The sequence below is a fragment of the Mytilus californianus genome, unplaced genomic scaffold (assembly GCF_021869535.1).
Source record: "Mytilus californianus isolate M0D057914Y unplaced genomic scaffold, xbMytCali1.0.p SCAF_8, whole genome shotgun sequence".
NCBI lineage: Eukaryota > Metazoa > Mollusca > Bivalvia > Mytilida > Mytilidae > Mytilus > Mytilus californianus.
In genome coordinates this window covers 46,887,451-46,899,151 of record NW_026262734.1, presented here as the reverse complement: position 1 = coordinate 46,899,151, position 11,701 = coordinate 46,887,451, and the positions used below count along the sequence as shown (strand labels likewise).

Genomic DNA, 11,701 nt, shown 5'->3' with positions numbered 1-11,701 from the left:
GTCCTGTTTATTTTCTGAATTTGAAAGAAATTCATCTTTTTTTGTTTTAATTGGTGTGTCATTGTTAAAATTGACTTTTGGAGATATGATTCCTTTAGTACGTCTGAAATGAGTTACATACTTTGTGGTTGGAACTGATGGATATCCTTCAAACACAACAGTTGCATCTTTATAGTGATTGCTAGCATAATTGACGTAAGTCATACATATGGTGTCAACTGTAGCTCCTTTTGTCCATGGTAAACGGTGTATAAGAGAACCACCATCAAGTACAAAGTGGGTTTCTGTTGGTGCTTTTGGTTTAAGTTCAATCAAATTCCACATATAGTCGGCAAGGGTTGATTTTTGGGGTTCTCTTGGAAGGCCCGTGGTTTCAAATATTGATGAAGGAACTCCGCATAATTCAAATTGAAATATCTCTGAAATATCTTCGAAAATACCATGCGTAGCAGTGGTGCATCTCTGAAAAAGGAGCTGTGAATCTATTCTGATAGGTTCGCCGTCAAGTTTTGCCTGAACTTTGTTTCCAAGCGTAATGGCTTGTTTCTTTCTCCTAAACGTGTGGTCAGCTATATTCTTTCCTACTAGTTCTTGTAGAATGGAAGTCCCAACCTTTTTGGCATCATCCACATTCACGGTTTTATCAGCTACTACTCCTGTCTCAATGTTTTGTAGTGAACGGTCTACCTCTGAATCAATGAATGGATTCCGACTTTTCAAGACGTAAGAAGAGTTTGAATGTCGTTAGTGTCCTTTTTTTGTCTTGCATGTGTTTCGTCTTTGTGTTGTTCACTAGAAAAGTATTCTACCCCGGACAAATCCTGCATAGCTTGATTAATCTCAGCACATGCTGGCATGGACATAAGCCAAAGGGAACGCTGGCTTTCAGTCATTCCTCGACCTCTCGTCAATCCACCCGCTGTTTTCACACTTCTCATTAGGACTTGTTCTATAAATAAATCTGAAGATATTCCAGCCCAGTACCTATTGCTGCGTCTTATGACATGATTCCCATTGATGAAATTAGCATACACATCAGGATGGTCTTTGTCTAAAGATTGCATTGTCATTAAGTAAACGTATGCTGTTTTCGTGTACAGATTATGTCCAGATGCAGCCAAAAAGGGCAACATTGCTTGGATGCTTTGCAAATGAAGAGGCCAGTTACCGGTTCTCTCCGCTTTGATAAATTGTCTTAAAACCTGAACCATTTCTGAATATTGCAGCCACAACTTTGCTGTACGACTTTGCTTTAAAATTTCAGTTTTTCTCTTGACCGTTGTTTCTAGGTTTTTCAAGACGTCCGATTCACCCGCTCCTGAAGCTGACAGCTCTCCAGAGGATAATTGGGAATATAATTCATCAATTTCCTTCATTTCAGTTGTTTCAATGGTTGAATTGGGTTCTTCCAAAAGTTTAAATACGTCAATATTGAATATCTCTGCAATCAACAAACAATACAGTGCTGTATCTACCAACATGTGACCTCTAAAAGCTCTAGCTACAGCTTTTCCGCTAAGGATATGCGTGACGGCATTCGGAGCGTATATGAGTTCTAACATCTCTTTCAAACCAGTATTACTCATAAGATTCCCTATTGAGCCGAGGAAGCTCATCTCTGTGTGGAATGGTCCTAATCGTAAAACCATAGACTTCAAGGTGCTTCCTGGATTTTTGTTTTCAATAATTGAGAAGGCTTTCCAATACAGAGGTTGATCAAAAGTCAAGATTGCTGTTATGTCATAAAGCTTTGCTTGTTTGGCGACGAAGTTCAATGTGGAATAAATACAGGTCATGTCCGAAGCATTTAAATATATCATAGGCAGGAATGAAACCGATGATTTTCCTGGGTAGTCTCCTGTCTGAACCATCTGCATGAAGCCAGACCACATTGGTATTGGATACTTAAAAGGCCAAACAATAACCGACAGCAGATCAAGACGAACAGTCTTATCCAGTGTGTTTAAGTTTTTCAACTCAGCATAACTTAATTCAGCCATGCGATCTGATTGAGGTTTGTAATATTTGATCTCTATCTTTGCTAATGCCTTTATTTCATCAGTAGAAAAAGCTATTCTAGGAATGGGTTGTGTTCTCTTCGTACCAGGCGTAATTCCAGCTATTATGCCCATGCCATGAAAAGTGTTGAGGCCATCTATCGTTCTTGTGTTGTGGTCAACGTTATCTGCTACAAATTGTACAAAGCTGTTGCTTACATCGCCTGGAAGGTCAACTCCTTGTACAGCTGCAGCACTTGATTCAAACTTCTGGACTTCATAGTATGACGAACAAAATCCTAAGCTGTTCAATGTGGACACAAGAAATCGTGAAGCGAAGTTGTGATGCACTTGTACTCCTAGACCGAGTTGAAGCGGTGTAATAAGTGCTCGAGGTCGTGAAGCTTGCATTACTGCTTGTCCTATGGAAGCTATTTTCACTAATGGGTCCTTCTCAGAAAATATAGTAGAAAGGAATAACAGCAGGCTTTCGGGTAAGTATGATAAATTTGTATCAACTGATGCAATGTTGGCTGGAGTTGGATAAATAGACTTTGTGGTATCTACAGATCGGATGTCGCTTTTTATCAGTTTGGCAGCTGCTTTGATCAAAGCTCTCTTTTCGTCATCTGGATTTAGATTACTTGGCCTCTGGTAATAGTCCTGAAGAATACAACTCACGGTTTCTCGTAGAGTTACAACACTTTTTTCACCTGGTATATCGGTAATTTCGTCTCCAAAATGTTGCTTCAATCTTTTCTTCAAATATATCTGGCTATAAGCATTCCCATCACACATCTCGTCCATTTTTTCAACAAGATCTGATATCGAAATCTGTTCGTCGTCATGATGTTTCAGGAAGTCGACTATTTTGTAGAAGCCGTCTTCTTGCAAAGCTGGCCTTCCTCTTTTGTTTTCGGGCTTTGCGTCCAGTGATATGGGAGAACGAAATACAGGAATATTTTTGCACGTGCGGAAGTTTACACTACATGCCTGGTGATAAACAGCATCCACTGCATGGAGGTCGCTCACGCTCTCAAGTCTTCCGCGAACCTCGGCTGCCCAATCATCATTTCGAAGATAACAAGAATCTTGTATGCTACTCTCAAAATCATCAGTACGAACTGGAAATACATTTTTGTCTTTTTTCTTGGAGTCTGTTGCTTCATTTCCACAGAATAAACAATGATGTTTAAAATCAAAATGGGACTTTGATCGTAATTTTGGAGTGTTTGTATTTGTTTCTCGTAGAACAAGTTTTTCTTTTTTGTATTTCTTTATATCATTTGGATCGGTGTATGTTTTCCTGCAGAGTTGATGGACAAAATTACCCTCTAATGCGGACAAACAGTCTCCTCTTTCCTGACTAGCTCTGATGATTCCAAGACAACCTTTTTGTCGCAATTTGATCAGCGTTGTTGGGTGGTCATCTTTAAGGCACACAATGCATTTCTCCATGGTATAGTTGTAGCTGAAAAGAGTAAGAACACAAATTATTTGTTGATGTATACTTTAATCATTATATGTCATATAACATATCAATACACATTATAATATTATTCGGAACAACAAGAATAAACAACTATGACTCTAAATAATAATGTTTTCTTGTTCGTGTGATGTTTCTTTTTTAGTGTGTCTATACACTGTAATTCATTTGTCCATTTCTCAATTTCTTAGGAATTCTAGCACTAATGAAGATAATGAATTATTTGAAAAGCGAGAATACCGAAGTGTCAAAAAGGGTGACGAGAGAAGTTGAATCAATGTGCTAAAATCGCGTCCGAGAAAACGAAGAAGGACATAAAAACAAACAAGACAAAATATACAAAGTACACACAGAAACGAGCAGCTTGAACTAAGCACAATATTTATCATAAAGCATTTAAAAGTATACTATGTTCGATGTTTTCCCTACTTGAAAAATTTCGATTGTGTTTTACTGTAGCCAATTTCGTACATTTGTTTTGTTAACCATTCATTTTGAATTGACTTATTGATAGAGCAAGATACGCAATCAAATATTTTTGACTCCATTGTGATAAATTATTTTCATGGAAATTAGAAATTCAGAATAATATAATATAGTACCTGATATAGAAATGATCCTTGCGCTAAACAATTAGCACAGTGACTGTGGTAATCTCCAATAAAATAATGACGCTGAATCGAACATAGGTCACTTCAAGTGATAGCTGAAATAAAGTTACAAAATAGTTTATTTTCGGCAATAATTCATTAAAAGAGGAAGAAAATAATTATTTACAATTAGTTATATGAAGAAAATGCAATATTAGTTAAGAATAAAGGCTTTGGCTATAGTAATAAGTGAAAAATCGACGAAATTGTAATAATGACTATCCATTTTTGTTAATTTGGCGTTCCATACTTTTTGGTTTTCGTTAGGAACGACTCTTACTATGTTGCTTTAAATTATATTTATTGCTATATTTTGGACTTTTTTAGTTTAAATTTAGTTGATTTTACGTAAAGGTAGTTGATTGTATTTATTTTCTTTGAAATAAACAAAAGTATAGCGATCTTTGTCGTTTGACCTGCGTCAAGAACTTTTGTACGTCTAATTCCTTTCTAGACGCATTTCCGAATATATAAATACACGTAAAACATTAGGGTATGTTAAAAAAACACTTACCAGCATATTTGTATAATAACATAAATTTATGTTAGCGATTCTTTCAGTGATATCATCTACTCAGTAGGTTTCTATAAATTGACATATGTAAGAGTCTTCTCCCCTTGTCGATATGGCGGACCATTTCTGACATGAATCGGTAGGCACATCACCGTTATTTTTATTTTCAATTGTCACCGATTTCCGACCGTACGATTTTGTTAGACTTTTTTAATGTTAATTTGCTATGATAATCTCATATGATATTCAAAAAATCTTTTCTGTTGCAATTTGTTTAGATTGAATCTGTAGACAGACTAGACTAGAAAGCATATTTTAGAATTGTTGCCGATTCGACAATCACACACTGAATATAAAGATTATAACATATCACTTGAAGTACAAGAATGAACATTTACATCATTAAAATATATAATAAGAAAGTCTACATTAAACTAAGAATAATTGACAATTTGAATTTATCACTACTTGACATTTGAAAGCATGGTATAATTTTGTGAAGATTAGATAACCATAATAACTGTGATTATTTATTTGAACATATAACCGCCGATGATTGATCATTAGTATTGACGAAATGTCTTATAAGATAAAAGAAGAAACTAAGCTGACAGTTTGGTTGCTTTTTCTATTGAGGTTTGTGTTTAACATTTTGTTTATTTTCGTATATTACTTTTTACAATATGTTTTAACCTTTTATTCTTTTTCTTGTGTTTTTTTTTTTTTAATGTCAATTTGTTTTACTCATTCTTTTAAAAACATATTATGTACATTGAAATACATCTTTTAGATACTTTATGAACACCAAGATGAAAACTTAATTACGATAATGTTATAAATTTCTACTCATTTACCCAAAATTATGTAAATAGTCATGAGAAGATCATTTAAATTCATGTGTTTTCAATGTTTCCGTGCATTTTGTCGGTCCTCAATTAATATTAATCTTATTTTGTTTTCTCTATAAGCTTACAACTTGCAAAGAGGAGAAGATGAGTATTATCAAAGCAGTTGTTTTTGTCTTTCTCTTTGGAGCAGTAAAATCTCTGATAGGTAAGTGATTATATATTGGTAGTACGTATTATTGTTATTTATACTAAGTTAAATGTGTATGGTTGAGTGTGTTTTCTATCGTTTATATGACTTATTATTTTGTTTGACTTAGTTAAAATAACAAAAATACCAAACTCCAAGGGAAACTTAAAACGGAAAGTTCTTTAAAGCATGGTAAATTCAAAAGCTTAAAAACAAATAAGGAATGGAAAACAGCTGTCATATTCCTTACCTTGAACAGACAACTCCTTGAAAGACCTTATATATAGTAACCTTTTATGTTTAAATTGAACTTTATAATTTGATGAAGCTTTAATAATCCAATTATATCGTATCTACTATGAAGTTTGTAACTTCATATTAAGAAGATGAAAGTATTCTTGATCTGTTCTAGTTGACATTGTCTGAAACAATACGCGCAGGTGATTTTGTCTTGTGTCTAAGATGTTTCCAATTAATATGATTAAGCGTGCTACTCGTGGCACCAATTATACATTAATTCCATTCACATGATTTTGCAGCTTAACATTTTTTAATCGGTATTTCGTACGATAAAAACTTGGACGATGAAGGTGGCATATTTACATGTAGGTATACGCAATATTAAGGATGTTCGCTAGTCACGATTTTGGCAAAGTTGGCGCACCGTAATGCAAAATGATATGTCGTAAAAAGATCTATAGTTTTATCAACAATAAAAAGAAATAAAGGCTTTATTTTAGTTCACAGATTTCTCCTAAATGTTTCTTTGATAAATAAGAAATTAATCGACAATGAAACGTACATTTCCGCAACTTCCGGTATTTTTGTTTACATTGCCGACGGGAGTTGCACTTTGCAGACGATTGTTTCACTCGTACTTTCTATAGCGTTTTGATACCTTTTCTATATTTTATACACGTTTTTGAACTATATATTTTACATACTTGAACTTTGAATATCGTTTTAAGAATGGGGAAGCTTAAGTCTGGGTTTAATTCGTCGAGGAACAAAAGGAAACTTAAAGCTATTAGAAAAGGGCAGATCAGACGGTCATTTAATCGGAATTTGAAGTTGGACCACCCATATGCCTCCAATTTTCGTACACCTTATTCAACACCAGACATATCAAACGTGATACACGAAGAAGTTATTGACGAAGATGATGTAAATATAACACCAGATACGGATGAGTGGAGAAAAGGCAGGAGAGTTATTGAGTTGGGGGTTTTAGCTGACAATCTGGAGTGTAAATTGTGTGGCCTTCCTTTACATTTAAAACATGCAGTAAAGATAAATGAGTGTGGTTTAAGATCCATTCTGAAAGTTATGTGTATGAATCAAAATTGTAAGCACTTAAACAATGTACCAACTGGCAAGCGACATGGAAGAATTTGGGATATCAACAGTAAAGTTGCACTAGGTAATGATAATGAGTACTGCATAAATAAAAACTTTAAATGTACAGTTAAATCTTGATAAACTGGTGCATACATGAACATGACCGATTTCTGATCAACCACCTGGTTTATATAGTGCATTTTCTGGGACTTATAAATCTGCACTTTGCACTTATACATCTTAAACTGTTAAAAGATTGTTTGATTTGGCTTTAAATAATGGCCATGCAGGGTATGTAAACTGGCCCGCCATTCCATCTAAATCTCTGCACCGAAGTGTAGCTATAAGTGAACACAACAGGGGTCCAATTTAGCAGGGTATGTACATCAAACCTAAATGTACTATTTTTTGTAGTATGATAAGTTATAGGACATCAAGTTTCTAACTATTTTAAATGAGAGGACAGCAACTTTATAATTGATCAGCATAATAAGAACAAAGAATGTATATGACCACACTGCCTAATACCATTTGTTTGTTTACTTTTGTACAACATATATAAAATTAATTGCATGAATTTTTAACATCTGAAACTATTCAGAAAGGCATTGAAAAATTTCGATGAAGATATTTGAAAATAATTGTCTATTTTAGACCATTTATTTTTGTGTGCAATAAAGTATCAATTAAGACACTGACAGCTCTTCTAAAGGCCATGCATATTGTTAACTTGAGTTTCACAGACCAGTTATTGACAAAGGGGTACGTACAATACTGAAAATTATTGTTTTACAACAAAATCTTATTTCACATTGGTGCATACAATTTTAAATCAGTTGAATACTATTAGTACTTACATATATAACTGATGTATAAGCAATCATTAAATCATAATAAACATTTCTTGTATCTTATAGCTGCCATACATATTGGACTTGGAGAACATCAACTTAATGCATTCTTATCAATTTTAAACATGCCAACAGTGAGCCAAAAAATGTTTGATGAAAGATCAAAAGAGGTTGGAAAAGTGCTGGAATCACTTGCAGAAGAATCAATGGCAGAATGGATGGAAAAAGAAAAGACTTTGACTAAAGAGTGTGTAGATGATATTTATTAATTTATGAAATTTTTTTAAAAATACTGAACAAAAAAAACCAAAAACAAAATGAATTCATTCAATAGTTATTGACATTTAAAGGGATAATATGGCTTCAAAAGTAAAGTCTATGAAGGTATAACTAATGAATTGATGAATTATGAATTATGAAAATTGGAAATTTAAATTTTATTCACTTTATTAAAAAATAGGCCTATGTCTTACTAAAGAATTACATTTTTGGGGATAATTGTATTGTATATTTGAAGGGTTGCTGACTTAAATTGTGGGTTTGATTGTTTAGAAATTGAGTTTATCTAAGGGAGCTACCATTGATTTATATGAGAGGGGGGGTGGGGGGGGGGGGGCTAGGATGAAGTTTTGAAAAAAAAGGCATGATGAGCAACTTAGCAACAAAAAATGGCAGGATGACAATTAGTTTAAAAATGGTCAAGATAAAATAATAAAAAAAGGCAGGACCAATTCCAGTGAAAACTTTGAAAGCAGAACAGAGATTACATCTAAAAAAAAATGCAGGACACAATTTATCCCCCCCCCCCCCCCCCCCACCCCCAAAAAAATCAAATGGTAGCTTCCTAACAATCCATAGAAGCTAGATAAACATAGAAGCTAGATAAAAATAATATTTGAGACAGAAAAACTATAGAATTACTATGAGAATATCTCTTAAAAGCAATACAGCTATAACCATTCTAATGAAATACCAGAAAAAGTTCATTTGGGCTTATCATGACGTCATATAATAATTTTCACTGTAAAAAGGACACATCTACTAAAATGAATTTTAATGATTCAATGTGGTGGCTCATTTAAGGTAAAACCCTTATCTACAACTAGTCTTTTAGGTGCAAAAATCATTTTATTTCCAGAAAGACACATACAATCACAAATAGACAACTTTCATGTTGGATTAAACAATTGGACTTATCAACTTAGTCATTGATACAAATTATGTTTAGTGTTTTATTTACAAATTTATTTAATTTTAGATTTGGAGGAAATGAAAACATAACAGTGTGTGTAGATGCAGGTTGGCAGAAAAGAGGAAGTGGCAGGGCATATGATAGCCTTACAGGTACATTATATTTAAGAAAATAATCCCTGAAATATAATATATAGTTATAGACCAGACATACAAGAAAAGTTTACATTACAATCAAAAACCATATAACTATAAAGTAGGCTTTAAACAAACATAGATATTACAACAACATGTAGTCACAAATCTCATAAGAAATCTTTTATTGTAGCCATGTGTGCTTGTTTTACCATGGACAAGACATTAATTGTACATATCTGCTATGATATTATCCTGCTCAATAAACAAAAAATGTCACAATCTAATTGTATACATTTTTTAATTAACAACTGAAGGTAAAAAGTAACATACACAATTGGATATACTGACAAAATTCTATGAATAAGTAGCAGTATACTGATTTAATTTTATAAACCTATCAACATGATCGAGGTGCCCTTTAAGGGACAGAAAAAATACAATGGTACTATTCATAACATAATAAACAAACTAAATAAAAAAAAAATAAGACATTTAATGGTTCATTAGAGTTATAATTGTATTTATTGTATAAAAACTTTGAACTTAATCATAAAAATAGAAATGCCAACATTATAATGATATCAAGCTAGATTTTGACAAAGAGAGACAACTCCCTCATTTTCATATTTCAGATGTGGGTTTGATTTAGTAATGAATCTTGATTGTTTGTTAGTTCTAATATAATAATATTTAATATAAGTTTTCTAACATAAGCTATCTTCATTAGTCATTAACCATAAACATTTATTCTCTGAGGAAAGCTAATTGATATTACTTCCAAGTTTCCCCCTCATGCCAATTCTTGAATTTTTAGTCCAACTCTATAAATGCATATTGACAGAATTTTAGGTGAAATTTTCTTGTTTAAAATTATTTAAAAATTTTCAAGGTCCGATAGAAATATTTGAGATTGAATATTAGGTCCAAGGACACAGTTATCGTCCTTTGGTTTTCGTTGTCTACGAATATAGTCCCTAGTGTAAACAGTGTATAACTTGCTATTTTTTTCATACACTTTCCCAATTTATTTCTTGATATTTGATGCATGATATATTAAGTAAGGGTGTGAAATTACATGTTAAAAAAATTTGTCTGCTGAATCTTTATGTTAAGTAGTGATTTGGTCTAGTGAAAAAAGGTCAAAATTAGTATGTCTGAAACTGTCAAACTGAATTTTAGACCCCCTTAACATAGAATTGTCAATATTTTGAGTTAGAGCTGGTAGAAGTTTCTATAATTTTGATATTATTTGTCCCAATAGTAGTACATTACACTGTAAAAATCTTTTTGAGATAGAGCAGGTGCGATTTTTTTAATTTGAATTTATTGTATAAAAGAAATGTACTACGAAAAAACTGTGTTCCCTGGCCATATGTCTATTATAGAAGAGATTTAAGGTTTAAAAGGAATGAAAGATTTCCTAAATATATAAAGCTTTTGAGTCTTTATTATGAATATATCAAGCTTGGATATCTTTTTTTAATAGGACATTGTTCAATGATTGGAGCAAAGTCCCGCAAAATACTTGGTTATAAATGGAGGTCATAAACTTGCAGGATATGCGAGGTAGCCAGTAGAAAAGGAAAAATACCAAAGGTTCATCAGTGCAGGAAAAATTGTGGTGGGAGTGCAAAAGCCATGGAGCCAGATATGGTAATTGACCTAGTCAGAGAAGCTAGATTAAAAGGTACGAACGTCTGTACTATTGTTGGGGATGAGGACTCTACTACAATTGCCAGAATAAGATCTAACGTAGATAAAAACATAATAAAGCTGTCAGACAGTTATCACATCAAAAAAACATTAGGTAAAAAACTTTACGACTTAAAAAATAAACATCAATCATTATCAACTAAAGTGATAAATTATGTCGTAAAATGCTTTAATTTCTTGGTGGCACAAGGAAAAGGTCAACCAGAAAAAATTTGTCAGAGTCTGCCAGCATTGGCTAAGCATCCATTTGGAGACCACAGTGACTGTCATACTGATTGGTGTAGGTTTATTGAACAGAGTGGACTTAAGTACAGATCATTGCCTTATGGTAAACCGTTGTCTGATACGGCACTACAGGCATCATTGAAACAATTTTTTTTTTCAAATTATGCTGAACATTCAAATAAACTTGCCAACTTAGAAAGTACTCAAGGAAATGAGAGTTTCAATAAAACTGTTGCTTCGAAGGCACCAAGTCAAAACATTATGGTGGCTCAGGAAGCCTAGGTTACAGAATAGCTGCAAGTGTTGTCCAAAAAAATAGAGGTCACATATACACAGTTGATGTAAGAAAATTCAGTTTTGATTTTTTTTAATGCATGCTGTTGGTTACAAAATTAAATTGAACATTTTGAAATACAATTTCTTTCTGGCTTCTGTTCACTGACACAAATTATAAGGCCATCTTGTCATTCCTTAGCATCTGTTAAAAGTCTAGTACTATCCAGAAAAGAAAGAAAGGGCATTGTTATTTAAATGTCACTCTAAGTTTCATGCAGTCCCTA

The 11,701-nt window shown here is 33.1% G+C and overlaps 1 pseudogene; it reads left to right on the top strand.

The window, feature by feature from the left end:
* Positions 1-6,312: 6,312 nt before the first annotated feature.
* LOC127712053 (uncharacterized) lies at positions 6,313-11,423 on the top strand (annotated as a pseudogene).
* The last annotated feature ends 278 nt before the right edge of the window (positions 11,424-11,701 follow it).